Genomic DNA, 17,711 nt, shown 5'->3' on the forward strand with positions numbered 1-17,711 from the left:
TCAACTTGACCATGAATCAATCCACACAGGAAGTACATTTTCTAGACACAACTGCACAAATACATGATGGAAGCTTAAGAACCACCTTATACCAGAAACCTAACACATCTACATGCCTCCAGTCACCATCCTAAACATACCAAATGATTTGTCTACAGCCAAACTCTGTGTTACCTCTGACAGAAATTCTCACCTGCGGGATCTACAACAAACATTTTTAGAATCACAATTACCATCTATGTAGTAAGGAAATAGAGACATAGGATTCTTCTCTATTTATTTATTTATTTAATTAGTGTATAGTCCGCATTTCTCACTGAGACTCAAGGCGGATTACACAGTGAGAGATTAGTACAGTCAGTTTCAAGGACCTTTCCATAAACAAAGCCATAGGGTAAATAAACACAATTTACAAAGACATAGCATTAGTAAGAATCCAATACAGAGTTGAAGAAATGTTGAAACAGAACATAAGCAATTCTAGGGCTGACATTAGACCACATGAAGCACAAGTAGCTCATAGGAGTACATATTTAAGACAACAGGTAGTACGTAAGGCAATTTAGAGGTGACGTCTATAGTCTTTAACTCATTAGTGAAGCATCTGAGAGCCCCTCCCTACAGTACAAAAGCCTTTTTGAATAGGTTGGACTTGCATTGTGGAAAGCTAGGAGAGTGGGGGCTCCCCTGACCTCAGGCAGGCCGTTCCAAAGGGTAGGGGCCACCACAGAGAGAGGCCGTGTACGGGCTGCTGTTGATTTCATCCATGTGCAGGGTGGCACCTGTAGGAGACCCTGTTCAGATGAACGGAGCTGCCATGGAGGAACATAGGGAGGAAGGCGGTCCCATAGGTAAGCTGGGCCAAGGCCGTAAACAGCTTTGTATGTGATAACCAATACCTTGAACTGAGCATGGTAGCTGATAGGTAGCCAAAGGAGTGACTGCAGGATGGGGGTGATGTTCATGCTCCTGCTCGCTCCTGATAGCAGTCATGCTGCAGCATTTTGCACCAATTGGAGTCTCCTAGTTAATTTGGAGACCTATGTATAGTGCATTACAATAGTCAAGTCTTGATGTTTACATAGCATGGATCCAGGCAGCCAAGTCATTAATTTCTTCTCTAATCCAGCTGCATTGTAACTTTGTAGCTTTACATTCCAACTACTTTACATTCCAACTTCTTTGCTTCACCCCTCCCACCTCAGTGATCTCCACTCCTACTTGTATCTAATGAAAGGAGCTTTGTCTCTTGAAAGGTAATACCATAAATATCCTGTTGGTCTTTAAAGTTCCACTAGACTCAAATCCTGCTGGCTGATTCCTCACATGTTGGATAATGCACTTCCAATGCACTTTATCAATCGTTGAGGTGGATTTTGTGTTCCGCACACAAAAAAATCCATTCCAAATGATCTATAAAGAGGATTGGAAGTGCATTATCCAACATGTGCGGAATCACTCACTGTCTAGTAAATGTAATAAATTGTTTAGTAAATGTAATAAACGGGCAAAGAAACACAAACACACAAGTATGGCAATTTGACAATACATTTGGATATCTTCCTCTGAGCATAATGTCATGACAGAAATAGCACAGACTAAGTTTTTAGATTCCATGTTAGAAGTCATTTTCCTCTGGTGAGTTATGTCTATAGACAGGTGAGGCACCACTTGTGGCTCCTTTGCACATTACTCATAGATTCTAGCAGCTTCTACTGCAGATACACTTACCAGTAGATATAAGATCGGATCCACCAGATACTTCCATGAACATAGTTGGTTTCCGTCCATGGAATGAGACTTTCCTGCTTTCTTCTCCTGAAGCAGATCAAAATACCCCCCAGAATATTGGTCTTGGATAAAAAAGGATCTCCAGGAATTACAGGAGGGTTGGAGGCCCACAACAGAAGAGGGGGGGGAATTGGCAAAAAAAAAATAACTACCCCTTTTTAATAAAAAGGGATTAAACAGATTAAAGGAGGATAAATCCATCAATTGTCTCTAGCCATGATGACTAAAGGGAACCTCCACATTCCGGAGGATACTTTCTGGCACTGGAATCCTCTGAATACCAGTGCTATGAGTCAGCATTAGGGGACTCTATGCCCTGTTTGTTGGCCCTCCAGTTCAACTGGTAGTTGACTATGTTAAATAGGATGCTGGACTAGATGGACTACTGGTCTGATCTAGTAAGACTCTTCTTATGTTCCATCTGTGGAAATGTTCCACTGGATCCAATTTATAATTGCTTCAAAAAATCTCAAAATCTCCAGAAGTTACAGATGTGATTCCAAACCAAGGACAAAGCAGATAGCCCCACTGAGTCACTCCTTAATGCACTGTGGAGCTGGACATATGTCAGGTCAAATCACATAAATGATTCATATAGCTTGATTTGATCTTTTCCCAAAAGCCTGGTTCATAAGCAGAATGTGATGAGCATGTCCATGTATAGACTGTTTCTGAAGGTGAAGACTTTCCCTTTAACAATCATGGCCAATGCACTACCCAGTCCTCATAAAGACCTGGCACATGGGTCAAGAGGAAAGAAGAGGAAGAGAGAATTAGTATACAGTACATCTTAAGTTTTCAAACGTTATCACTAGAGGTGGGCACAATCCAAAAAAAATTATCGATCAAGCTGATCAGGGATTGGTGCCGACGACGACCCCAAATCACCAATCCACATCAATCATCTCCCATTTCCGATCCGTGAATCGGATCGGGGAGGCCAAAGCGGAGGGGCGCCCCGCTATTCCCAGCTATGTGGGAAGGTGGGTGGTGGCGGCGACCGCTGGGCCCGGTGGGCACAGGGACGGGACGTTCACACACACACACTTAGACCAGAGGGGAGGGAGTTTTTAACCCGTTGATGAGCCGCCTCCCCTCAGGGAGGGGATGTTCATACACATTTAGAGCAGGGGGGGAAGTTTTTAACCCGGCGACGAGCCGCCTCCCCTCAGGGAGGGGACGTTCACACACACACACACACACACACACACACACACACACACACACACTTAGAGCAGGGGGGGAGTTTTTAACCCGTCCCTGCCTCTCCAAATAGAGAGAGAGACACACCCCGTCAACATGTTTCAGTCAGCTTTTTAAAAAAAGCAGGGACAGAATCCTCCATTCCTCCCCACCCGATTTTAAAAGCAAGCAGCCAGTCTTCCAAAAGCATATTTTAAACACACTCACAGAGCCGTGAATGAGGTTTTCCCACAAAATACAGTGTTTTAAAAGCAGGTTAAAAACAGAGTGACAGACAGAAAAACAGCCATTCCTCCTACAAAGCCCCATTTTTTAAAAACGGGCCATGGAGTGCCCATGGCTACAGAACACCCCCTTCCCCCCTCCCCTGGGTTTCTTCTCCCAACTGGTGAGTGCGTTGCTGCTCTGTGGTTGGAAGGAAGCCCTGCTAATCAAGGAAAGCTGGGCTTCCATTCAGGTTTCCAGGGCGACAGAAGGAGGGCAAACAGCTCAGGCATTCCCCTGGCTCCGTTGCCCCGGGAATAGATTACTGGCGCCTGATTGTCTGCATCCCTGATCAGATCCCAATGGCCCAAATCAAGCCCCGATGAAGCCCCCCCCCCTCGAATGCTGGATCGGTTGCCGTGGACGGCACCGATCCCCCGGGTCCCGATTGCGCGAACGCCATTATCATGGGTATTTTTCTATCGTAATGCCCATCTCTAGTTATCACCCAAACTCTCTCACTACATAGTAAGTTTCCCACTGCCATCTACATACTGTAGAACAAGCCACCATGTGATCTGACTACTATGTTAAGAGTTTTCCAAGTAGTGAATGCCAGTGATGTGGATAACAGGGAGCAAAAGTCATAACAACAACTGCACTTACATACTGCTCTTCTAGACACTCCCCACTGAGTGCCCCACTCAGAGTGGTGAACAAGGTCAGTGTTATTATTATCCCCCCAATACAGCTTTGGAGCTGGGGCTGCGAGGAGAGGTTTACGAAAGACCCCCTGCTGAGCTCATAGCAATAGTGGGATTTGAACCAACAGAGTGCTGATTTGCAGCTCAACCGGTTAACCACTATGCTACAGCATAAAGTAGTAAATGAAACCAGGGTATGTGTGTGGGGAGGGATTTGTCAAGAGGCTGCCAATCGTTAAATGATAAAACCCTCTTGTTGAATAACAAAAAACTTGTGTATAAGGCCTGAATGTTAAAGACAACCGATCATAAGTGAGGATGTAGTAGGGGAAAAATCAATTGCACCCTTGGAGGTCAATTCATATTTGCAAACCTAGCAATTAAGTAACCCATACATGTAGGAAACCAGGAAATCTGAGGGGTGGAAAAATATACAAAGCCCATTTTCTTTAAACTCCCTGAATTTAGAGATGGAAGGGCCCAAGTATGGAGCAGGGAGGTGAAGCCCAAACTACATGTTTTGTTAACATATGATCACCACAGAAACTTGCAGCAAGATGCCAACTTCTAGTTTCCAGTGCAAATTCAATTCTGAAGAGTGGCAGGTATGGTTACCAGACAACCAGTAGGAAGATCAGAGGCAAAGACATAGGAGGGTGCAACATTCTTTGTTCCGCTATGTCACTTCTGGGTTTTCAGAGTAGCTCTAGGAATCGCTGGAAACTCTATGGTTTACAATAGTTTCTAGGAATCATCCAGCAATTCCTAAAAATACCTTCATTTCCCTGGAAATGAAGTACTGGCACACAGGATACTGATCTTTTTTTAAAAAAATGTCTCTGTGTTACAAATATTTCTGCATGTTACAAGAATGGCTGCTGGCAGGAGGTCTCCTACCATAGCGGGAGGCCTAGTAGCCCTAGCTGCAGGGGTCTGGTTTAGATTGGAGACATGGCATGGGGAGAGAAGAGGCTTCAGCCTTCCCCCTTACACTGTTTTCTTGGTCCAAAGTAGCTGTAGGACATTATTTCTTTGCACGGGGGGGGGGGTGCACATGCAAATATTCAGTGCACATGCTCCCCACCCCACCCCTGTATGGCAGTTAACATCCACAGGGCCATTCTGGCTCAATAAATTATTGTGGAAGATTGAAAACCCTCCTCCCTCTGTACCATGATCCCAATCCAAACTGGGCACCTGTGGGGCTTCAGAATTGAGTTCCCATGGAGAAGTTGCAGCTGCCATATGGCTGCAAGTCCCCATGGCAATTGCATGGGCTACTTACGTAAAAAAGAAATGTTTCTTTTACAGTTCACGAGATTGTGCATGTAGAAAAGTACTGTGGAGGGAGGTCATGGGTTTGTAACAAGCTCAGATAAATTATGCTTGGGCCCTGCCTGGTGTGTGTGTGTTACGTCTTCCTCTTTTCCTACTGCCTTCCACTTTTCCTAGCATTGTTGACTTTTCCAGATAATCTTGTTTTCTCATAATGTGACCAAAGTATGATAGTCTTAGTCTTGTCATTTTAGCTTCTAGGGAGAATTCAGGCTTGATTTGATCTAGTACCCACTTATTTGTCTTTTTGGCCATCCAGGGTATCTGCAAAATTCTCCTCCAGCATCACATTTCAAATGAATCAATTTTCTTCCTGTCAGTTTTCTTCACCGTCCACTTTCACATCCATACATAGTAATGGGGAATACCATAATTTGGATCATCTTGATCTTGGTTCCCAGAGAGACACTTTTAAGGAACTTTTCTAGCTCTCTCACAGTTGCTCTTCCGTGTCTTTCTGATTTCTTCATTCCAGTCTCCCTTTTGGTGGCTGATTGAGCCAAGGAATAGAAAGCCATGAACAATTTCAATTTCCTCATTGTCAACTTTAAAATTCTGTAACTCCTCAGCGATCATTACTTTTGTCTTCTTGATGTTCAGCTGTAATCCTGCTTTGGCACTTTCTCCTTTAACCTTCATCCGTAGTCGTTTCAAGTCTTCACTATTTTCTTCCAGTAATGTGGTGTCATCTGCATATCTCAAATTGTTAATGTTCCTTCCACCAATTTTCACTCCACCCTCTTCTAGATCTAATCCAGCGTTTCTTATGATATACTCTGTATAGAGGTTGAACAGGTAGGGAGATAATATGCATCCTTGTCTGACACTTTTGCCAGTTGGAAACCATTCTGTTTCTCCATATTCTGTCCTAACAGTAGCCTTTTGCCCAGAGTACAGGTTGCACATCAAAACAATCACATGTTGTGGCACCCCAATTTCTTTTAACATTCTCCATAGTTTTTCATGATCCACACAGTCAAAAGCTTTGCTATAATCTATAAAAAACAGGCTGATTTTCTTCTGAAATTTCCTGGTATGTCCCATTAGCCATTGTAAATTTGCAATGTGTAAATTTGCAATCCAGCTTGAACATCTGGCATTTCTTGTTCCATATATGGTAAGAGTCTTTGCTGTAGAATTTTGAGCATTACTTTGCTTGTGTGGGAAATTAGTCTGATAGTTGCTGCACGCTTTGGCATCCCCTTTTTTTGGAATTGGAATGTAGACTGAGCATTTCCAGTCTGTGGGCCATTGTTTTGTTTTCCATATTTGTTAACAGATTCTTGTTAAGATTTTAATGGACTCAATTTCTGTAGCTTGAAATTGAAATATTTACCATACATGAATCAGAGGAGTATGATACAATACTGTTGAATGACTGTTTGCGCCAAGCTAGGGCAAGATAAATTTTGTTAGAAAAAGATGTCATGAGGAAGGAATATGGGACCCTTTTAAACTTGGGAGACAGAGAGAAAGAAGGAGATGTGGGTTTTTAATGGGATCTTAGGTTTCTTTTAGAAGTTAACAAATTCTTGCCTATTTAAACATACTTTTTACAATATACTTCATAAACTTTCAGAGTGAATGTATCAAGTGCTGTTTGCTCTTGTCTTACTGAAGTTCTATGAATGCATTCTCAGTTATTTTATTCAGCACTTAAATGATGACTGGATTGTTATATTGAACTCAAATGACTTTTGAGTTGCATGTCAATATCAGCCTTTGATAAACTTGATGTTGTGTTCAACTTGATTTGCAAAAAATGGATAGTGAAGTGCAAAGTCTGCACCCCACATAGATGGTGATACATAAGGAACCTAGTGGGGAGCCTAGTTTATGGGGAGAGGCACTTCAGCCATCTGACAACCCCCCCCCTCCCAATCTGTGTGGTTTTTTAAATGCAGGATGGCTACAGTGATGTGGTTTGGAACTTGACATCAGTTCCTGTTAGCATTGAAGCCCTTTTCACCTTTCATCCATTTTGCGGCTTCTTCCATCCCCTTCTTCCTCCAAGAACTCAGAGGTATACAATGCATAGAAAGGGAGGGTGAATACAATGTTTGTACTGAGCCCTGAAAATCTTACTGGTGGCCTTGTAGAATGCTGGCCAGATTTTATGAGCCTCTCCATCCTGCTCCACCCTATTTCTCCAGCCTAGGGTGAGATTGATATGAGGAATTCTAAATACTTCTATTCTTTCCTTGCTATTGGTCATTGTTTCTTTAAATGACTGTTAACACACTGCAGCTGATGTAGAAGGTAACAACCTGTTTTCTTATGGGGTGGGGTTGCTAGGAGCACATTATATGATTTCTGTGATTTTTTATTACAGAATATATTGACTTGTGTTCTCATTAATTGTAAAAATGATGTACTGACTGGCTCAGAAAACAGGTAGTGGATGTGTTTGATTATGTTAATTATATACACACTTGAAAGCTAAAGTGTGAGGTTGCTAAGAAAGGTTGCCTATTCCTAGGAAGCATTTATGCAATTTTTGATTATCGCTTTCATAGCTTTTGATGTAATTTTGAAATAACCTACGTTTAATGTCTCCCTATGAGGATACTGTATACATCCCTGTTACTTCTTTCTAATCAAAGCCAAACTCTTAAAAGGTTTTAAAGTGTGAGTCATGACTAGAGATGGGCACAAACAGCAATACGAACTTTAAAAAGCCACAAACAGCCCAATCAGCTGTTCACGAACAAGCTGTTTGTGAGGCCCCATTCTAAACTAACTCTAAAAGTTGCAAGCCTCCTTCCTTGCTGTTCGTCAAGCCAGACAGTCTGGCACCTGCAATCAATTCCCTTGGCAACCGGAGGCAGGGACTGCCTGAAATCTGTCTGAACTCCTGCTGTTGCCCTGGAAACCCCAATCTAAGCCCAATTTAGCTTGATAGGCAGGTCTTCCTTTCAAGTGTGGAGCTCCAAATTTGTTACAAGGAAGCAAAGAGCAGGGGGGAGGGGGGCTCCCAGTTCTGGTTTTGCAGACAGTGGAGAGGGAGAGACAGTTGCTGTTGGCATTTTGAGAGAGAGACAGGGAGAGTGCATTGGAGCTTGAATTTTCTTTGTGTGTGGTGGGATAGGAATCTACCCCTTCAGGCTGCTGCCAGGCTCTGGGGCCAAGGTATTATTTATTATTGGTACCTTTCCTGCTGCCTGCTCAGGTAGGGTTTCTGGGAGTGGTGTGGTAGGGATCTTGATGACTGGAGGAGAGCCTGCTGGCCCCCACAAACAACAAACAATGAACATGTTCGTGAACAAGTCATGTTAGTCAATGTTCATTGTTCGTGGATGGCAACGAACAACGAACACCATGTTTATTTTTTTTTCTGTTCGTGCCCATGTCTAGTCATGACTATCACAAATGAATTGTTGCTAGGAAGGGAGCTCCCAATTATAAAAATAGCATTACACTGTAGCCCTACTTCTCACAAATCATTGCTGCCTTTTCAAAATGTTACAAAAGTATTGTGGGAGGAGCTTTTCCTTACATTCATCCAACAGAGTTCCTCTAAAGTCCTAATGCTTATAGCCACATAGGAGGGACTCATTAAGTGAGCATTTCCCCTTTCCAGGAGTGCTGATTCTGTTGGGAGGACTCATTCTTCTTTCATGGAATTGCTTCACCTGCCGTGACCCCATAATTCACAATTCCACTAGTTTACACTCTGATCAATTAGTAAGAGTTGCCAGTTTCCCCTACCCCTCAGGCAGAAGGTGGGAGGACCGGCACTCACCTTCTCTTCACTGGTCATGCATGTGCATGCTCCCAACCTGCTTGATGATGTCACTTCTGGGAAGTGACATTATCGTGCGGACCACAGGCCACCCTGGGAGCCCTCCCATGGCCACTGCAGAGCACAGGAGTACGGCTGCTCTCCAAGGTAGCCGGATCTGAGCTGATTCGGGCCTGATAGGGCTCAGATTGTGGGAGCATCAGGGATGTGTGGGAGCATGCCATGCAGCCCAGGAGCGCACATATTCCTCCCCCCCCCCACCAGCCAGTTAAACGAGTGTGGAGGGTGGGAGCGGAGGATTCCCCACCCCCAGCAGGGGACTGGCAGTCCTACTAGGTACAGGATATGTTGCTAAGTTTGGATGTACTGGATCAGTTCATCAGGACCTTCTCTTGTTGTGTGGCTGCTTCTTGATTGGCTAATGGATACATTTAGTTAATACTGCAGTATTTGCATCATGCGTTACTCCAGTGCTTTCAGGTCATTCCCCCTACCCCGGAGCTGCCTTCAGGTTTGGAAATTCCTGAAAATTTGGGGGATGAGCCTCAGGAGGGTGAGGTTTGGGGAGGGAAGAACCTCAGTGATGCATAATGCCATAGGGTCCATCCTCCAAAGCAGCCATTTCCTCTGCAGATCAGTTGGAATTACAGGAAGTCTGCAGGACTCATCCTGAGGTTAGCAACTGTACTCACTTGTTTGGTTTTAAAAGTGCTTTTATTTTGTGCTCACTCTACAGATAAGAAGAAATTATTTTTAAGAATTTATAAAATCCATAAGAAGAAACCAATTTATATTTGTTTAATGAGTTAATGCAATAGGAGACTCACGTGTGAGGTATAATGATGTAACTAGCAAAAGATATTAGGAATATTTGCAGGACTTGTAGATGACCCATTTCTTGATCTGAAGTACTTTATAACAATGCAGTTTATTTAAATAAATTCAAGTATGAATAACACGCCCTTTTTGTAAAGTATACTATCCTTTCGTACTGTGACTGTAACAAATGTCAAAAAAGTTAATGATCCTGAAGTTTTTAATCATATATATGTGTGTGAGAGAGAAAGAGACTCATTTCATGCAGAAAACTGAGCAGAGATATCCATTACATTTAGTCTAGTTAGCTGATATGAAACAAATAGTATCAAACAATAGACTTAATAATTTGCTATCAGTATGCTAACAGTCAAATACTAATCCAGAGATATTTGGACAACAGTAGCTTCTGATTGTTGACCTCTTTCTTTTAAAACTGGAAATACCCGTCCAGTGATGACTAGTAATTATTCCTTTTGTCAACAGGCAATATGATGAAGGATGTTGTGGCAACTGACCGTGTGCTGGGCTCGGCAGAGTTAAATGAGAAGTGCTTCTGTGTTCTAAAGGCCATCACATCGGATCTTGGTTGTGGAATATTAGAAGGAAGGAACCTGGCATTACATATTGAGAAGGCGTTTTGTGTCAGTACACACTTTCTGATAAACACCAGGGATTATAAACGTATCTACCAGTATTACCTGTCTGGAGCAGGGTTAATTTTATAAATTGAAACCAATAAACTCTGTGAGTTTTTTAAAGACTTTTTTTCTGCTCAGATGAACAGTTTTTGCGTCTTATACAGAGAGAGGCTCTTCTGCAGGACCAGAAGATAACACTGGATTGTAAACTATAACAAAACCCACTTGAATCTTGTAATACAAGTAACTGAAGGACAGACTGCAAGAAAAACTTTTGGTGGGAAAGGTGTTTCCTTTCAGGACTAGACATTTCAAAATGCATTTTTAGGTGGCTCCAGATTGATGTTATACTACATGTGCTGTCATTGTGTAGAACTTGAATAGTAATTGGTGCTGACAGTTCTAGACATTTGCGGTGAAAGCAGTGCAGCGCTAGAGTAGCATCAACCTTTGTTCTGCCAGTACATGTCAATAGACCACATCCTAAACTCTTAATTGGTGACACAGGAGGTCTAGGGGAAACGTGAACATGTTCAGGGTGGCCAACCCTAAAATCTTCAAAATACCACAAGAATTGGAAATCAAAATATCAGCATCAGCATTTGGTCAGACTCATTTTGCTGTTTTTTCCCCTAATTGAATGCCTAGAAAGCAAAGAGAAAAATGGTGATGAGATGAAAAATTACAATCAGTTAATTTTAACATTCACTCAGCAGACAACATTTTGCATCTTTCTAATTAAGGTAATAGCCTCTCTAAGTTCCCAAAGAAAATCTCTCCATTTCAGGGTTGAACATGTGGTCTTGGTTTACTGAGCAGCTATGGAACAAAAGAGAAATGTGGTTACATGCCATATGTGAAATGGTTGTTTTTGTCTCTTTGCTATTTATGTTTTGCTCTCTCAGAATTAAAGAGCCAGTCACTTGGAATGTCGTAGTCTATGACCTCTTGAAATCTGATTAGTCAGAACCTTTCAGGAAGATCATTCCCTTTATGCTGTACCTGCATGGTGACCACAGCTTTGTATAACAATAAATGAAAACAAATGCAGAGCTTTGTTTTCTCATAGTTCTCTGTCATACTGTATAATGTATACCTTTTAAATCTTACTGTAGCCTCACATTAAACAAAAAATGACACACAGTTCATAGTAGCAGTAGCCCTGTGGGTGAATAGTCAAGGGGCCTGTGTCCCACTCTGGCTATAGTACTACACTATGTTTCCCCTCTGTTTACTTTGCCACAGTGGCTATACTCAGGACTCGCTATCAATATATTTAATTCTTAACCAGGCCAAATCTGAGGATACTTAAATCTAGAGACTGGAGCTGTGAACAGACAAGACAGATCTTTCAGTAAACCTAAAAAATCCCCATGTTTGCAGAAAAATCTTTTAAAATGTATTGGGGGTGGGGGTAAAAACCCAACATGATAAAAGGAGCACCTATAGCTTTAAAAACCAGATTCCCTCAGTAGCCACTGCTAGGCAACCACAACAATTTTGTCAGCATTCCAGGCTTGGTTTCTGTTAGAAAAAAGCAGTGGAAGGGGCAGGGCATTTCTGGAATTGTTTTGGCTTTTGAGGGAGGACTCATTAGGGCCAGACATGACAGCAGCCACTAAATGACTTGATACCACCCAGGCCTGGCTGCTTGTTACTGTTCAACAACAGCCCCCCACCATCATTAAAGCCAGAGTCATGTAGTGGTTAGAATTTCAGACTAAAACCTCAAGTCCCCATTCTCCCTTGAAAACTCACTGGGTGAACTGGAGCCAGCCTAATTTACCTCACAGGCAGCATCAGATTGGCTGCAGAGCACTGGGATGTTCCTCAGTGAGCTGATTGACTCCCCCCCCTCACCTGAGATGAGGTGAGGGATGTGATACCCAGCCTATGCAATGTGAGGGAGGCTCCTCAGGTTCTACTTGAACCCTGTGTAATTTCCAGGGAAGTAGCACCTAGCCCACTTGACCTCCATACAAGCAGGGCTCATTTCAAGGGGGAATGCACAGGAACACAGTTCCCCAAAGAGGTCACATGTCAGATGGCCCTGCCCACCTGACTCTCAGCCATTTGGGGCCCGTTTCAGCCTGGATTGGGGACAAAACAGCCTGGATTGGGCCTCTGACGGGTGGTAGATCACTCTCCTGCTCATCAGGGGGCTGATCCTGACCATTTTGAGCCCCTTTTCGGCCATTTTCAGCCTCTTTTTGCCATTTTGGGCCCAATTTTGGACCTGAATGGCCAGGATTGGGACCAAAACAGCCAGAATAGGTGACGTCAGGGGGTGTCGCATATGCAAATCAGTTATACTAATGACACACTTCCGGTGATGTAGCAAGTAGAACAATACTCGGGAGGAACAAAAATAATAACTGTTATAGTAAAGTCTATTATCACAAATATTTACAATGGCAACACGCTCCAAAACTTATATAGATTACAATGGATCATACAAAACACAGTTACAGCAGGCAGATCCTATCTGCAAACATAATATACACAGCAAAGTAATTTTCTTATGTATTTTGAATGTCCAGAAAATGGATATGCACAAAAAGATTCTTAAAGGTGCAGGATGTCTCAGAAATGAGGACATGCAAGGTGGATGTTCCACAGGTAAATTCTTCGATAGTTCAGCAGAGATAGTCAGATCACACCCGATCCGGGGCCGGCTAATTACCGCAGATTTCGTGCCCTTGCTTCCTCAGGGGCGTGATTCTTAAGAATGACGTTAATTCTGAAATTTAGTGCAAACAATTCCAAACATCTGTTGCATGTAAGGCGTTATTCTTTAGCGTGCAAAACATTTCTCTGCAACATATGTAAGCTGCTTCTTCAATTTATAAACATGCACTTCTGAGACCTTGGAACTGGCGGCAGTTCCATGAGAATTCACTGCTGTGAATATATACTTGCTGGTTATATTATGTTTGCAGATAGGATCTGCCTGCTGTAACTGTGTTTTGTATGATCCATTGTAATCTATATAAGTTTTGGAGCGTGTTGCCATTGTAAATATTTGTGATAATAGACTTTACTATAATAATTATTATTTTTGTTCCTCCCGAGTATTGTTCTACTTGCTACATATTGATTCCGGGAGTTGCCTACTCTTGTCCCATGGCAAGAGGCGTGGCATATACTAATGAGTTATGCTAATGAGTTCCTCCAGCTCTTTTTCTACAAAATGACCCCTGCATACAAGGTGAGGAAACTGGCAGCTGGCCAACTGGTTAGGCTGGCTACCTGTTCCTCCTCCCTCCCACCTTCGGGGAGCAAGGCCAGGGCAGGCTGAGGGAGGGGCCCTTTTGCAGGGTTTTCCCCTTCCAATCTGCTTCTGCTCACAGAGTTGTTCTGAAGATCAAGTGGAGAAAAGGAAAAAGAAGCTGCTTGTATGTGTCCTAGGGTTGCTGGGTCTCTATATCCTCCCAGTGGGAGGGGGGGACCTGGCACTTATCTTGTGCCGGCAGTGTGTTCTCTTGCATACGGAGTGCTCCAGCAGCTGCACGATGACATCACTCCCAGAAGTGATGTTGTTGCACTGGCCATGGGAGCATTCCTGCAGTCTGTGCAGGGCCGATTCAGCCCATTTGGGGCCAAAATCAGCCCCAAATGAAGCACGGGAGGACTCCTGTGGTCAGTGCAACAACATTACTTCCTGGAGTGAGGTCGTCGTGCCCCTGGGAGCATGCACACTGTGCGACACATCCCCGCCCCCGCTGGCCAAGTAAGCAGGGGGGAGGGGAGGATCAGGGGGATCCCCTGCCCCAGGTGGGGGAATGGTACCACTACTTTGCAGCGCAATAGATTTTTTAAAAAGTTCAGCAAAACTTTTAAAAAGTTCAGCAAAAAAAAGTCCAGATCTATGCCAAACACTATTGATGAAAGAAGTGCAATGCATTTTGAGCCTTTAAAATTTGCTACAGTATTTAACATACAAGAATTCATGAAGCCTTAGCAAAAGGCAATCACTGTCCCCTAGTGGACAGTGATTAGTAAAGTATATTAAAGAGGGGTTTTTTTTAACCAGCATCTTTTTAAAAAGAATTCATGACTGGTTCTTTAGGAATAGGGCAGCCCTATCCTAAGATCCCAGTGCTGCAGAGTGCCAGCTCAGCACTGCAAGTCAGCATCCTATGGCCACTCCACAGAATTGAAATAAGTGACATATGTCCCTCGCCAGGATTCAGACCACATAGTGAGTGCACCAAAGTCCATAGCAATAGCCACAAATCAAAGAATAGCCTGCTGCTGACACCCACATGATTGCCAGCTATGGCCCCCTCATGTTGCTCACACAGAATGAACAGAAGACACAGTAGAGACTGACTCCTTTATTCCCAGGGATACCAGTGGGGTAAGTGAGTGGAGCTTGAAGTTGGCATATTGAGTGTGCCAACTGACTCCCTATGTTGACCTTAACATGCTAATCCATGTCACTGTAATCTTAAATCTAATTGTGATCCATTATATGTTGCACTACCCTTGAAAACTGTTCAGAAACTTTAGCTAGTACAAAATGCTGCTGGTAGATTTTTAATCAGTTTACACAGGTTCAGTCATATTACACCTGTGCTTTAGAAGCTTCATTGGTTAACTGTTTGTTTCCAGGCACAATTCAAGGTGCTTGTGGTTACCTTTGAAGCCCTTCATGGCCTTGGATCCACATATCAAGTGGACTGCCTTTCCCAATATGATCCCATGCATTAACTAAAGTCCCCCCTTGCTTCGGTTTGCTTCTGTTGGGCTAAGTTGCAACAATGACCCTTGCTTCAGTTTGGTCCTAAAATTTGGGAGATTTTTAGAGGACAGTCAGGAGTACGTTCCCTGCAAAGTTTAGTGAAGTTTGCTTGAAAAATGACCGCCTCCCCCGCCCCCTGGATTGATTTCCCCATAAGGCTGAATAAAACTATATTTTGCTGATATAGCTGAACTGGTTCGGAAGTCTTGGAATTCCAGATTTTGGGGGGACTCCAGTATACTGAATCCAGATCTACCGATTTTTTTTTTCATGCACATCCCTAATCCCCAGCCCTTTTGAGCCTGCAGAAACCCTTGGAATTCTAACACTGAGTAATGGACACAGCCACAAAATGGATGCTGCAGGAGGTGGAACCAACCACAAAATATCGGAGACTTAGGTTATGCAACTCTAATAGCAACTCTTCATTATGTCAGGCAGACAGTCTGTTTAATAAGATGCCTTTTTAAATGGGCATACTGTTTTAAAATAGTTACATGTAGAGTTGCCAGGTCCCTTGAGTCCCCCGGTGGGAGACTGGGAACCTCGCACTCACCCTACGTGGTCTTCAGTGTCTCTTTTCTCATGCACGCAGAGTGTATGTGCACTCCCAGCGTGCATGATGATGTCACTTCCAGGAAGTGAGGTCATCACGCGGGTTAAAGGGTAGCCCAGTGTGCACTCCCGTGCTCACCAAAGGGCTGAATCGTTCCCCCGTGCCTGATTCAGCCTGAAACAGACCCATTGCGGGGTGCAGGGGCATGCCATGCCGCTGGGGTGCATTGCACCACTGGAGGGCGCCCTGGGGAGCACACCCCCCCTGCTGGCCAGGTAAGTGGGATCAGGAGAAGGAAGTGGGAACAGGGGATCCCCCGCCCTGGGCAGAGGATTGGCAGCCCTAGTTACATGCAGCTTACCTTTATTCACCCAGTGATCATCTTTGAACTGTGGGAGCAGCTGTTGCCAAAGCAATATTTTAAGGATCTGCACAGCCAATAAGATCTTCAATGGCCAAAGCTCCATCTGTTCCTGCCTACTTTTTAAAAACACTAGGCAGGGACCAGGGGGCGCCAGCAAATAATATCATTTCCAGCACGATGCAAAAGCAATGGGTCTTGCTGGGGCTGGTTCTCTAAAAATCAGCCTCAAACTCTATGTTGTGCTGGGAGCTGATTCTCTAAAATTGGCCCAAAACATATTGTTTGGGACCAATTTTTAGAGAATCGGCCCTTTTTGCTTCTCTGGAGAGTTTCTATTTTATTTTATTTACTTCATTTATACCCTGCCTTTTCACTCATAGGAACCCAAAGCAGCTTATATTATTCTTTTCTCCTCTATTTTATCTTCACAACAACCCTTTGAGGTAGATTAGGCTGAGTGCTTGACTGGCTTAAGGACACACAGAAAACTTTCATAACAGAGTGAGAAACTTGACTTTCTATTTGAACACTCTAACAACTACACTGGCTACCAGTGTCCTAGCAGTTAGTATAGGCAGTATTGGACTACAAAATCCAGTTTAGTATAAGGTTGCCACATGCATTGTAGGGTTTTTATTATTCTCACATATTCTGATTTGTGGCCAAATTGTCTGGAAGCACAATATTCTCTGTCCTTTCTGCAACCACCATGTTGTAACCTAGACTAACTAGTCTGCTGTTCAAATAACAAAGAAATTAATAACAATGCTGGTCTAGATCAAAATTAGATCAAGAGTGTCTTATAATTATAATGGAGGGAGAGGGAAGAATTTAGGGATTTTTTTTGTTTTTAACTAAATATTTTGTACTGCTGCTTATATGCAGTGAAAAGGGAAGAATTAAGGTTAAGAAGATTACTTTATAATCAGGATAGCTCACCTTTACATTCTAAAAGGCCATTTTGTAAACAGTGGTAGAAGCTCCAGAAGTTTGTTTTTCCAGACAGTACAACCTGTTCGGTATCATCAAGCCCTGTAATAAAATATTTGAAGTAACTATCAGATAAGGTGTTCTATATAAAACCCAAAGAGAAATATGAAATAGAATATGGAGTACCTTTATCTTTCAGAACTTTTAAACACCATTTCATTTTCCTTATGAATGCAAATTGAGGGCATAGGGCCCAATCATTATTTTTTTGGTCCCAGTACAAACTTGTAAAAAGGGCTCCGTGCACACACCAACACTACAGTCCCTCAGCTCATACATACAATTTCATGCACCATGAAAAAAGTATGCTTTAGTTATGACATTACTGTTAGATATTCTACATTTCTGAAAAATGCCCACTTTTGCAACTTTTGTTTACTAATCAAAAAGAGTCCAGTAGCACCTTTAAGACTAACCAATTTTATTTTATTGTAGCATAAGCTTTCGAGAATCAAGTTCTCTTCATCAGATGCCTGATCCGAACTGGTCAAATACAGAAGAGGAGGGGAGGGGAAAGAACAGGACATATATCACAAGAAGACAGAATGCAATTAGTGTGAAGGCGATCAAAACATTCCTTTGCTTGTAAATGTAAACATCTCCTTTTGGTGTGGAGTCAGT

The 17,711-nt window shown here is 43.0% G+C and overlaps 1 protein-coding gene across 1 annotated transcript in view; it reads left to right on the forward strand.

Moving 5' to 3' along the window:
- SCAF8 (SR-related CTD associated factor 8) overlaps nt 1-10,587 on the forward strand; it is a 122,168-nt gene extending 111,581 nt beyond the window's left edge. Inside the window, exon 21 of the mRNA XM_054969837.1 lies at nt 10,282-10,587. The gene's annotated coding sequence lies outside the window, so the exon portion shown is untranslated. The remainder of the gene's footprint in view (nt 1-10,281) is intronic.
- The last annotated feature ends 7,124 nt before the right edge of the window (nt 10,588-17,711 follow it).

This window comes from Eublepharis macularius, chromosome 1, assembly GCF_028583425.1.
Source record: "Eublepharis macularius isolate TG4126 chromosome 1, MPM_Emac_v1.0, whole genome shotgun sequence".
Lineage (NCBI taxonomy): Eukaryota > Metazoa > Chordata > Lepidosauria > Squamata > Eublepharidae > Eublepharis > Eublepharis macularius.